Below are 12,365 nucleotides of genomic sequence, written 5' to 3'. Positions count from 1 at the left end.
ATATCATCTGCAAACAGGGACAGTTTAACTTCTTCATTACCAATTTGGATGCCCTTTATTTCTTTTTCTTGCCTTATTGCTCTAGCTAGAATTTCCAGCACAATGTTAAATAAGAGTGGTGATAAAGGGCATCCTTGTCTTTTTCCTGTTCTCAATCAGTAATGTTTTATAGTTTTCAGAGTACAAGTCTTTTACCATCCTGGTTAAAATAATTCCTAAGTATTACATTCTGTTAGATGCTATTATGAATTAAATTATTTCCTTAATTTCTTTTTCAGCCTGCTTATAGTTGATATATAGAAATCCAACTGTTTGTTGTGTTAACCTTTACCTGACCACTTTGACAAATTCTTTTATTAGCTCTAGTAGCTTTCTTGAAGCCCTGGTGGTGCAGTGGTTAAAAGCTTGATTGTTACCCCAAAAGTTGGCAGTTGAAATCCACTAGCCACTGCTTGGAAACTCTATGGGTCAATTCTACTCTGTCTTACAGGGTCTCTATGAGTTGGAATCCACTCGACGGCAACAGGTTTGGTTGTTGGGTTTGGTTAGTAGCTTTCTTATGGATTCTCTGGGGTTTTCTATATATAGGAGTATATCATGTGAATAAAGGGATAATTTTATGACTATCCCCATGTGGATATCTTTGTTTCGTTTTATTGCATAATTTCTCTTGCTAGGAATATCAATTCAATATTGAAAAGCCATGGTGAGAGCATCATCCTTGTTTTGTTCCTCATTATTAGGCGAAAGTTCTCAGTTATTCTCCAAAATTGAGCATGAAATTATCTGAGTGTTTTATTAAATGCCATTTATCATACTCAAGAATTTCTGTTGTATTTCCAGTTTTCTGACTGTGGGTTTTATCATGGAAGGGTGATGGATTTTTGTCAAATGCCTTTTCTTCACTGATTGAGATGATCAATCTGTGGCTTTTTCCCTTTGTTTTATTAAAATGATGTATTACCTTATTTGTTTTTCTAATGTTGAGTCACCCTTGATCTCCTGGAATAAATCCAACTTCCTCATGATGTATATTCCTTTTAATATGCTGTAGGATCCTGTTTGCTATTATTTTGTTGAGAATTTTTGCATCTATATGCATAAGGGATACTGGTGTGTAGTTTTATTGTGATATTTTTAGTTTTGGTATTAAAGTAATTGTAGCCTTATAGAAAGAATTAAGAAGTGCTTCCGTCCGTATTTTTTCAATGAGTTTAAGAAGGATTAGGTCACTTCTTTTATAAATGTTTCATAGAATTCATTACTGAAGCCATCTGGTCCAGATCTTTTCTTTGTTGGGAGATGATTGATTACTGATTCAGTCTCTTCACTTGTTACGGGTCTATAGAGAGCTTCCATTTCCTCTTAAGTTGATGTAGGAAGTCTGTGTGTTTATAGTAATGTGTCCATTTCCTCTAAGTTATCTAATTATGATCCTTTTCATTTCTATAGGATATTATTTTTTCCTTTCTTCCCCACCTCTCTCATCCCTTGTAAGCAACAAAGATTGTTTCTTTTCGTAAGTAAACTTTTTCATGAGTTTTTACAATAGAGGTCTTCATGCAATATTTGTCCTTTTGTGATTGACTTATTTCACTTAGCATAATGTCCTCTAGTTTCATCCATGTTATGAGATGCTTCACCAATTCATTATTGTTCTTTATCTTTGCATAATACTCCATTGTGTGTATGTACCTTAGTTTGTTTATCCATTCATCTGTTGATGGACATCTAGGTTGTTTCCATCCTTTTGCTATTGTGAACAGTGCTGCAATGAATATGGGTGTGCATATGTCTATTCGTGTGACAGCTCTTATTTCTCTAGGATATATTCCTAGGAATGGGATTGCATTTTGTGGTGCTGACATTTTCTTTGTTCCTCTTACGCTCCTGCTCTGAGTTCCCCCTGCTTGTGGATTTTTTTTCATTTCTTTTGTTTTTGTAGGTTTTGTTTTTACTAAGACTTTATGTTTGTCTTCTTTATTTTGATGAGTAGGTTTGTTAACTTTCTTTGTGGTTACCTTGAAATTTACTCTTATCTTCCTAGATTTGCACCAGTATATTTTTACTTGGTATTGCCTTGCCTTCCTCTCCATTAGAAGGTTCTATTCCTACACTGTTTGTTCACTCTTCTATTGTTCTGATGCTGTTGTCATTTACAGATTAACCTCTCTGGTTCCCTGTTGTAATTCTTTTCGTTTTGCATAGTCCTTAAGAGTTCATATCCTAGGTTGGTATCTGGCTAGTACAATCCTGTGTCCTATATTCAGCCTGTGGTCTGATGTTCTTTGTTCTCAGATCAAAGGACCCCCTTTAAAAAGTCTTGTAAGTTTTGTTTTGTTTTTACATAGTCCCTTAATTTCTGCTTATCTGGAAATGACCTAATTGCACCATCATATCTGAACGAGAATTTTGCAGGACATGTTATTCTTGGTTGGCAAATTTTTTCTTTCAAGGTTTTATATATGTCATCCCATTGCCTTCTTACCTGCATGGTTTCTGCTGAATAATCCGAGCTTAGTCTTATTGTTTCTCCTCTGTATGTGACTTTTTGTTTTTCTCGAGCTGCTCTCAGGAGTCTTAGTTTGGTTTTAGCAAGTGTGATTATGATATGCCTTGGTGATTTTCTTTTGGGGTATCTCCTATATGGGGTTCGTTGAGCTTCTTGGATGGTCAGCTTTTCATCTTTCATGATATTGGGGAAGTTTTCTGTCAGCAGTTCTTCAATGATCCTCTCTGTGTTTTCTGTTTTCTCCCCCTGTTCTGGAACTCCGATCACTTGTAGATTTTTGCTTTTGATTGTATCCCACATAATTCTCAGGTTTCTTCATTTTTCTTTGTTCTTTTTTCTGATTTTTCCTGAAACAGAGTTGTATCCAAGTGTTTTTCTTCAGTTTCTCTGATCTTATCTTCCATCGTTTAAAATCTGCTCCTCAGCCCTTCTATGACACTGTCCATTTCTGAAATCTTGTTGTTTATCTTTTGGATTTCTAAATGTTGTTTTTGGATGATTTATACTTGTGAATTTATTTTAGCATTTTGTTCCTGTATTATTTTCTTGAATTGTTCCATTTTTTTTGTCTGAATTTTCCATGAATTTGTCTGCCTTTTCCATGAATTTGTCTATTTTTTCCTCATTTTTGTCATTTTTTGCTTCAACTCTTGGATAATTCTGAATATTAGAGGTTCAAATTCCCTGTCAGTTTGGTTTAGTGCCTTTTTTCTACTGGAAGGTCATCTGGTGTTTTATTTTGGACACCTACTGGAACCATCCTGTCCTGTTTTTGTAAATGTTTTGATATTGTCTGCTGTGTTCAGGGCATTCGGTGGTTATTTTCCTCATTTATTGATTGTAGATTTGTGTTTCATCTTGCTTTTTTGTTTTATTTGGTTGTGTCTGAGCAGGCAGGCTGTGAATTCTTTGTTGTTTGCTCGTGTACGGGCACGATAATTTTCACCTCCTTCTCCAATGGGCAGAGTCAGTCACTCAGGTACGGTACAGCAGGGCAGGTCCAGCTGAAAGGGAGGTCCTGGGATGGGTTTTTTTTGGCATATATCAGGCTGACATTGCGGACTGGGAATCAGTGCAGGGCAGGTTCCAGTAGGCCGTGCCTGTGCTGCTAGGGAGTGTGATGTTCAGTGCATGGTGCAGATAGACAGGAAAGAGGGGGTAGATTGTGATGTGTGGAGCTAAGATGGGGATGGAAAAGATGAGAGAGAGGAGAGAGGAACAGGAGCCAAAAACATACACACAAACAAAAAAGGGTGCTAAGGGAGCTTGCTATTGGAGTGGAGAGATGAGAGACTGAGAAATGGGGAAAAACAGAAATTAAAAAAGGAAAAAGAGTAAAAGAAAAAAATGAACAAATTGAGAAATGGAAATGAAGAAAGACAATAGGGAATAAGAGAGAGAAGAAAACAAAACAAAGAAACAAAAAAGAAAAAAGAAATGCCCCCAGGGATGTCCCTGTGCGTCTGCACAGAGTAAGAGAGTAGCTTCTAAGTCAGGCAGTACTGCCTGACTAGAATGGGCTCCCAAGCCAAGAAAAGAATAAGAAAACAGAACAAATCAGAGCAAACAAACAAACAAAAGAGCCCCAGGGGACCCACCAGCTTGGTGACACCGGCCAGGAAGCAGTTTCACAGTCGAGCGGTGTTTTGCAGCCATTCAGGAAGAAACAAAGATGGCGCACGGAGCTAAGTATTTGAGAGAAAGGATGGGGAAGTGGTGACAGGTAAGGAAGAAATCTAAAGAAGCAGCAAAAGGCAACACCAGCAGCTGTCATCAAAGGCGCTCAGGGAGCCGGCCAGTGTGGGCAGGTGGAATCCAAGTGACACCGGGGTGAAGCTTGTGCTTCCCGGCCAAGAGATTGTGGCTGCAGGAAGTAGAGGAGGCTAAGTGAGGGTGAAGAAGGGTGGCGGTGGGAAAGCCTGTATCTCTGGTTACCAGTTGTTCTGTCTCCTGCTGAAGCTCCGTGAAGCTGCTTTCTCATACCCCCTGTTCACTGATCTCTGATAGGAGTCCAAGATGTTGGATCCATGCTGCAGTAGCTGATAGGGGACCTCTGCATGTGTCTCTCCTCACTTTCTGTTCTTGGTCAGTTTCTTATTCCATTCAGTGCTTGGCTGAGTTCTTCATCTCTTCATTTGATGCTTAGGATTTCCAGATTGACGTGTGACTCTGTTTGACTTAGTTTTTCGGGTCTTTGCTGTGGACAGATGGTGTGGTGCTTCTGACTACAGAGCCATGTTGCCCGGAAGTCTATAAGATAATTTTTAGTGTCCCCTTTTTTACTTATAATTTTAAATATTTGTATCTTCTCTTTTTCTTTGTCTGTCTAGCTAAGCATTTGTTGATTTTACTGATCTTTTTAAAAAAAAACTTCTGGTTTTCTTGATTCTCTGTGTTGTTTTTCTGTTTTCTAGTCCATCTATCTCTACTCTGATTTTATTATTTCCTTCCTACTTGTAGCTTTGGGCTTGATTTACTCTTCTTTAATTCTTCAAGTTTTAAAGTTAGCTTTCTGATTTGAGATTACTGTTTTTTAATGCAGGCATTTACTACTATAAATTTCCTTCTTAGCACTGCCTTTGCTGCATCCTGGAAGTATTTGTATGTTGTGATTTTATTTTCGTTTAACTTCAAGTTTTTTCTGATTTCTCTCTTGATTTTATCTTTTACCCATTGGTTATCTAAAAGTGTGCTGTTTAATTTTTACGTATTTGTGTATTTTCCAATTTTCCCTCTCTTTGATCCATTTTGAGTTAGTTTTTGTTCATGGTGTGCAGTATGGGTCCTGTTTCATTTTTCTTCAGGTGGTTATCAAGTTTTGCCAGCCCCAATTGTTAAGGAGATGGTTTCTTCCCCATTGAATGGATTTTGACCCCTTGTTGAAAATCAATTGTCCATAAATGGATGGATTTATTTTTGGGTTATCAATTCTATTCCACTGGTGTATGTGTCTATCATTGAACCAATTCCAGGCTGTTATGATTACAGTGTTTGTATAGTATGTTTTGATATCGGGAACTGTTAGGCCTCCTACTTTGTTGTTCTTCTTCAATAGCAATTTGGCTATGCAGGACCTCTTTCCTTTCCATGTAAAGTTGGACATTAATTTTTTCCATTTCCATAAAGGATGCTGTTGAGATTTGTATTGGGGTTGCTTTGTATATTTAGATCACCTTAGGGAGTACTGACATTTTCACTAAAAATAAGTTTTCCAATCTATGAGCACGGAATGTCTTTCTATTTATGTGGGTTTCTTTTAGTCTCTTGTAGTACTGTTTTGTAATTTTCATTGTATAAGTCTTTCATGTTCCTGGTTAGGTTAATTCCTAGGTATTTTACCATTTTTGTGGCTATTGTAAATGCTATTGTTTTCTTGATTTCCTTTTCAAAACACTCCTTGTTAGTGTAAAGGAACCCAACTGATTTTTTTGTGTTGTTTTTGTACCCTGAAAGGTTGCTGAATTCTTCTATTAGATCCAGCAGTTTAGAATTTTCTATGTGTTGTTAGGTGCCATTGAGTCAGTACCAACTCGCAGTGACCATAGGTACAACAGAACAAACACTTCCCAGTCCTGTACCATCTTCACAATCATTATGTTTGAGCTCATGTTGCAGCCAATGTGTCAATCAATCTCATCAAGGGTCTTCCTCTTTTTTGCTGACCCTCTTCTTTATCAAGCTGACCCTCTTCTTCTCCAGGGACTGGTCCCTCCTGATCACATGTCCAAAGTACATGGAGATGAAGTCTCACCATCCTTACTTCTAAGGAGCATTCTGGCTGTACTTCTTTCAAGACAGATTTGTTCATTTCTCTGGCAGTCCAAAATATATTCAATATTCTTTGCCAACACCATAAGTCAAAGATATCAAATCTTCAGTTTCCTTATTCATGTGAAAATGTCAATACTACCCAAAGTGATATGTAAAATCTTCAGTTTCCTCATCTTTAGCATTAGCTGTTGGTGTGTAAATTTGAATAGTAGTCACATTAACTGGTCTTCCTTGTAGGCATATGGGTACTTCAGGATAGATCTTGAAATGTTCTTTTTGATGCCATTCCTCTTCAATTTGTCATTCCCAGCATAGTAGACTATATGGTTGTCAGATTCAAAATGGCCAATACCAGTCCATTTCAGCTCATCAATGCCTAGGATATTGATCTTTATGCATTTCATTTTTGACGACTTTCAATTTTCCTAGATTCATACTCCATATATTCCACATTCTAATTATTAACAGATGTTTGTAGCTGTTTCTTCCTGAGTCGTGCCACATCAGCAAATGAAGTTCCTGAAAGCTTGACTCCATGCTTGTCATTAAAATTGACTCTACTGTGAGGAAGTAGCTCTTCCCCCGTAGTGTTTTGAGTACGTTTCAACTTCAGGAGCTCATCTTCTGGCACTGTATCAGACAATGTTCTGCTATATTTGTAAGGTTTTTACTGGTCAATTTTTTCAGAAGTAGACTGCCAAGTCTTTCTTCCTAGTCTGTCTTAGTCTGGCAGCTCCACTGGAACCTGTCCACCAAGGGTGACCCTGCTGGTATTTGAAATACAGTTGGCAAAACTTCCAGTATCACAGCAACATGCAAGCCATCACAGTACAACAAACTGACAAATGCGTGTAAGATCATGTCATCTGCAGATGGGGATGGTTTTACTTTTTCCTTTCTGATTTGGATACCTTTTATTTCTCTTTCTTGCCTTATGATCTGGCTAGGACTTCCAGTAAAATATTGAATAAGAGTGGTGATAACGGGCATCCTTGTCTAATTGTTGTTCTGAAGGGAAGGTTGTTAGTCTTTCTCCAGCGAGAATAATGTTCACTGTTGGTTTTACAAGTATGTCTTCAATTATGTTGACAAATTTCCCTTCTATTTCTATGTTGCTGAGAGTTTTTATCAGGAAAGAGTATTGGATTTTATCAAATGCCTTTTCTGCATCAATTGATATGATCATGTGTTCCCCCCCCCTTGCTTTATTTATGTGGTGAATTACATTGATTGATTTTCTAACGTTGAACCACCTTTGCATTCCTAGTATGAATTCCACTTCATTGTGGTGTATGCATTTTTTTTTTAAAAAAAATGTGTTCTTAAATTCTGTTGGCTAGAATTTTGTTGAAAAATTTTGTATGTGTGTGATTTTTTTCCTCGTTTTGATATCAGGGTAGTGCGCGCTTCATAGACTGATTTGTGAGTATTCCTTCTTCTGTGTTTTTTAGAGATTTTTAAGTAGAATTACTGTCAGCTCTTCTCCGAATGTTTGGTAAAATTTCCTTCTGAGCACTGCTTTTGCTGTGTCTCAAAGGTTTTGATAGGTTGTGTTTTCATTTTTTTTATTGTTGTAGTTTAAGTGAAAGTTTACAATTCAAGTTAGTCTCATACAAAAAATTTATACATAATGTTTTCATTTTCGTTCTATTCTAAGTATCTTTAATTTCACTTTTGATTTTTTCTGTGACCCAATAGTTTTTTATGAGTGTGTTATTTAGTTTCCATGTATATATTTTTTCCTTATTCTTCCTGTTGATGATTTCTAGCTTCATAACATTATGATCAGAGAAGATGCTTTGTATGATTCGATCTTTTTTAATTGTTGAGACTTTTTTTGTGACCTAGCATTTGATCAAGTCTGGAAAATGATACATGTGTACTGGAGAAAAAAAGCGTATTTTTTTGCTGATGGGTGGAGTGTTCTATACATGTCTATTTGGTCTAATTGGCTTATGGTTTATTTAAGTCATCAGTATCATTACTGATTCTCTTCAGATGATCTATCTAGAATTGAAAGTGGTGTGTTGAAGTCCCCACCTATTATTGTGGAGTTATCTATTTCTCCTTTCATATTTGCCAGAATTTGTTTAATGTATTTTGGAGCATTGATGTTAGGTGCATATATATTTATAATTGCTAGGTCTTCTTAATGGATTGACCCTTTTATTGTTATGCAATCTTCTTTATCTCTTGCAATAGATTTTTATTTAAAGTATATTTTATCTGATATCAGTATGGCCACCTGTACCCTTTTTTTGGTAACTGGTTGCATGGAATACTTTTTCCATCCTTTTATTTTTAGTGTGTTTGTGTCCTTATGTCTAAGGTGTGTTTCTTGTAGACAGCAAAAGAATAGATCATTTTTTTAAAAAAATTCATTCTGTCACTCTCTGCCTTGTACATGGGGAGTTTAAACTGTTTACATTTAATGTTGTTACTTAAAACAAAGTATCTACTTCATTTCATTTTGCTTATTTTTTTGAGAGTTTTATATTTTCTTTGATTTTTATTCTAATTCTTCTGTTATTTTTGTGCTTAGCTTTTTTGTGATGAATCTGCTTTATTTCTTCCAATTTTTCTACTGTGTAATTTTGTGGGTGTTTTCTTAGTCATTACCACAAATATTACATTACACAATATCATTAATAGCACACACAAGTAAAATTTTGATGAAGATAATTCACAAACAGTTGCAGCAGTACATGACAGGGAACTGCCAGAAATTCAAGTGGGATACAGAGGAGATCATGGAACAAAGGATATCATTGCTGCTGTCAGATGGATCTTGGCTGAAAGTACAGAACACCAGAAAGATATTCACCTGTGTTTTATTGACTATGCAAAGGCATTCGACTGTGTGAATCATAACAAATTATGGAAAACATTAGGAAGAATGGGAATTTCAGAACACTGTGGTCATGCACAACCTGTACATAGATGATGAGACAGCTGTTCCAACAGAACAAGGGGATATTGTGTGGTTTAAAATCAGGAAAGGTGTGCATCAGGGTAGTATGTTTTCACCATACTTATTCAATGTGTATGCTGAGCAAATAATCCTTGAAGCTGGGCTATATTAAGAATGTGGCATCAGGATTGACGAAGACTCATTAACGACCTGCAATATGCAGATGACACAAACTTGCTTGCTGAAAGTGAAGAGGTCTTGAAGCACTTACCAATGAAAATCAAAGAACATGACATTCAGCTTGGATTACACCTCAACATAAAGAAAACATGAATCCTCACAACTAGACCAATAAGTAACATCATGATAAACGGAGAAAATATTTCAGTTGTAAAGGGTTTCATTTTACTTGGGTCCACAATCAACACCCATGGAAGCAGCAGTCAAGAAATCAAACGATGCAGTGGAACCATACTGCTCAGAGCTCTGGATTGCATCCTGCCACCAACTCGTCCAACTGACAAGCCCCTGCATCTGCCTCTCCAGGATGTCTACAAAATTGTTGGTATTGACACTGTCTCTGTTGGCAGAGTGGAGACTGGTGTTTTCAAGGCGGCATGGTGGTCACTTTTGCTCCAGTCAACATCACCACTGAAGTAAAGTTTGTTGAAATACAACATGAAGCTTTGAGCGAAGCTCTGCCTGGGGACAATGTAGGTTTCAATGTCAAAAATTGTCTGTCAAAGATGATCGTCTTGGCAATGTGGTTGGTGACAGAAAAAATGACTCACCAATGAAAGCAGCTGGCTTCACTGCTCAGGTGATCATCCTGAACCACCCAAGCCAAATCAGTGCTGGCTATGCACCTGTGCTGGATTGTCACCCAGCTCACATTGCTTGCACGTTTGCTGAGCTCAAAGAGAAGACTGATCGCCGTTCTGGTAAGAAGCTAGAAGATAACCCTAAATTCTTGAAGTCTGGCGATGCTACCATCATTGACATGGTTCCTGGCAAGCCCATGTGTGTTGAGAGCTTCTTTGACTATCTTCCTCTGGGTCATTTTGCTGTTTGTGATATGAGACAGACAGTTGCTGTGGGTGTCATCAAGGCAGTGAACAAAAAGGCTGCTGGAGCTCGCAAGGTCACCAGGTCTGATCAGAAAGATCAGAAGGCTAAATGAATGTTACCCATAACACCTGCCTCCTCAGTCTAAATCAGTTGTGGAAGAACGGTCTCAGGACTGTTCGTCTCAATTGGCCATTTTAGCTTAATAGTAAAAGACTGGTTAATGATAACAAAGCATCGTAAAACCTTCAGAAGGAAAGAAACGTTTTGTGGACCATTTGTTTCTTTTTCTGTGTGGAAGTGTTAAATTATTAGTTTTTAAAATCAGTACTTTTTAATGGAAACAGCTTGACCAAAAATCTGTCACAGAATTTTGAGACCCATTAAAACAAAGTTTAATGAGAAAAAAAAGAAGACATCAAACAACGCATTGCATTGGGCAAATCTGCTGCAAAAGATCTCTTTAAAGTGTTAAAAAGCAAAGATGTCACTCTAAGGACTAAGGTGTTCCTGACCCAAACCATGGTATTTTTAGTTGCTTGATATGCACGTGAAAGCTGGACAATGAATAAGGAAGACCAAAGAAGAATTGATGACTTTGAATTGTGGTGTTGGCAAAGAATATTGAATATACCATGAACTGATAGAAGAATGAATAAATCTGTCTTTGAAGTACAGCCAGAATGCTCCTTGGCAGCAGAGATGGCGAGATTTTGTCTCACATACTTTGGATATGTTATCAGGAGGGACCAGTCCTTGGAGAAGTACATCATGCTTGTTAAAGTAGAGGGTCAGCAAAAAAGGGGAAGACCCTCAAGGAGATGGATTGACACAGTGGCTGCAACAGTGGGCTCAAGCATAACAATGATTGTGACGATGGCGCAGGTCCTGGCAGTGTTTTGTTCTGTTGTACATAAGGTCACTATGAATCGGAATCAACTGGATGGCACCTAACAAAAACAATGTACTTCTTTATCTCTTTATAATAGATTTAGCGTTAAAGTCTATTTTGTCTAATATTAAAATTCCAACGCCTGCTTTCTTTTGATTACTGTTTTTTTCACAGTTACACTTTCAATCAATTTGTTTTTGTGCCTAAATTATGTCTCGTGTACACAGCATATCTATATATCATATATTTTTATTCTATCTGCCACTCCCTACCTCTTGATTAGCACATTTAATTGATTTATATTTATGGTAATTACCAATAGAGGACTTCTGCCATTATGTTTTTCTGTGTGTGTATGTGTGATTTATATCTTCTTTGTACTTCCTTTCCTCCAGTGCTTCATGTGTGTAGACTTTTTTTGTGTGCTGAAACATATTGATTCCCTTCATTTTTCTGTATAATTTAATCTATAGTTTTTTGTGGTTACTATGAGGATTACACTTATCTTGTATTTGTAACAACATGGTTTATATTGATACCGTCTGAACTTCAGTAAAACTCTAAAACTCTATATCTATGCTAATCCTCCCCCATTATATTCCTGTGGTCAGCAACTACAATTACATCTTTATACTCCCGGTAGTCTGTAATTTAAAGTTAAATTTATTTTATTATTGTATACAAAAGGCGTTTATTTTCACTTTTTAAAAATGCTTTTATCTTTATAAAGACATACCAGTTGTATTTGCCAAGCACAAGTACATTAAATCGGTTATTTATGCTTGTCATTTTATTTAATGAAAATATTATTTTCCCTGTGTGTACCCCTTCCCCTCTGAGTTACTGTCTAGTGTCCTTAGTTTTCCTTCTGCAAGATTCCCTTTAACATTCTATATAGGTCTGGCCTGATAGTACAAAATTCCCTCAATTTTTTAATTTTTATTTATTTATTTTTAATTGTACTTCAGGCGAAGGCTTACAGAGCAAATAGTTTCTCATGAAACAGTAGTACAAAAGTTGTTTTATGGCATTGGTTAACAACCCCACAATATATCAACCCTGTAACTTCTCAAACCTTTTTTTTTTTTTTTGTTTGGTGAAAATACACATAGCCAAAGAGACACTATTTCAAAAATTTCTACATGCACAGTTCAGTGACATTGACTACGCTCTTCCAATTGTGCTGTTATTCTCACTTAAGATGAAGGCTTACA

The 12,365-nt window shown here is 36.8% G+C and overlaps 1 pseudogene; it reads left to right on the top strand.

Moving 5' to 3' along the window:
- Window positions 1-10,374, top strand: part of LOC101355874 (elongation factor 1-alpha 1 pseudogene) — an 11,257-nt pseudogene extending 883 nt beyond the window's left edge.
- Window positions 10,375-12,365: the final 1,991 nt, after the last annotated feature.

This window comes from Trichechus manatus, unplaced genomic scaffold, assembly GCF_000243295.1.
Source record: "Trichechus manatus latirostris isolate Lorelei unplaced genomic scaffold, TriManLat1.0 scaffold00070, whole genome shotgun sequence".
Classification (NCBI taxonomy): Eukaryota; Metazoa; Chordata; class Mammalia; order Sirenia; family Trichechidae; genus Trichechus; species Trichechus manatus.
Note: the sequence above shows the minus strand (reverse complement) of the source record. Positions and strands in the feature narration are given on the sequence as shown.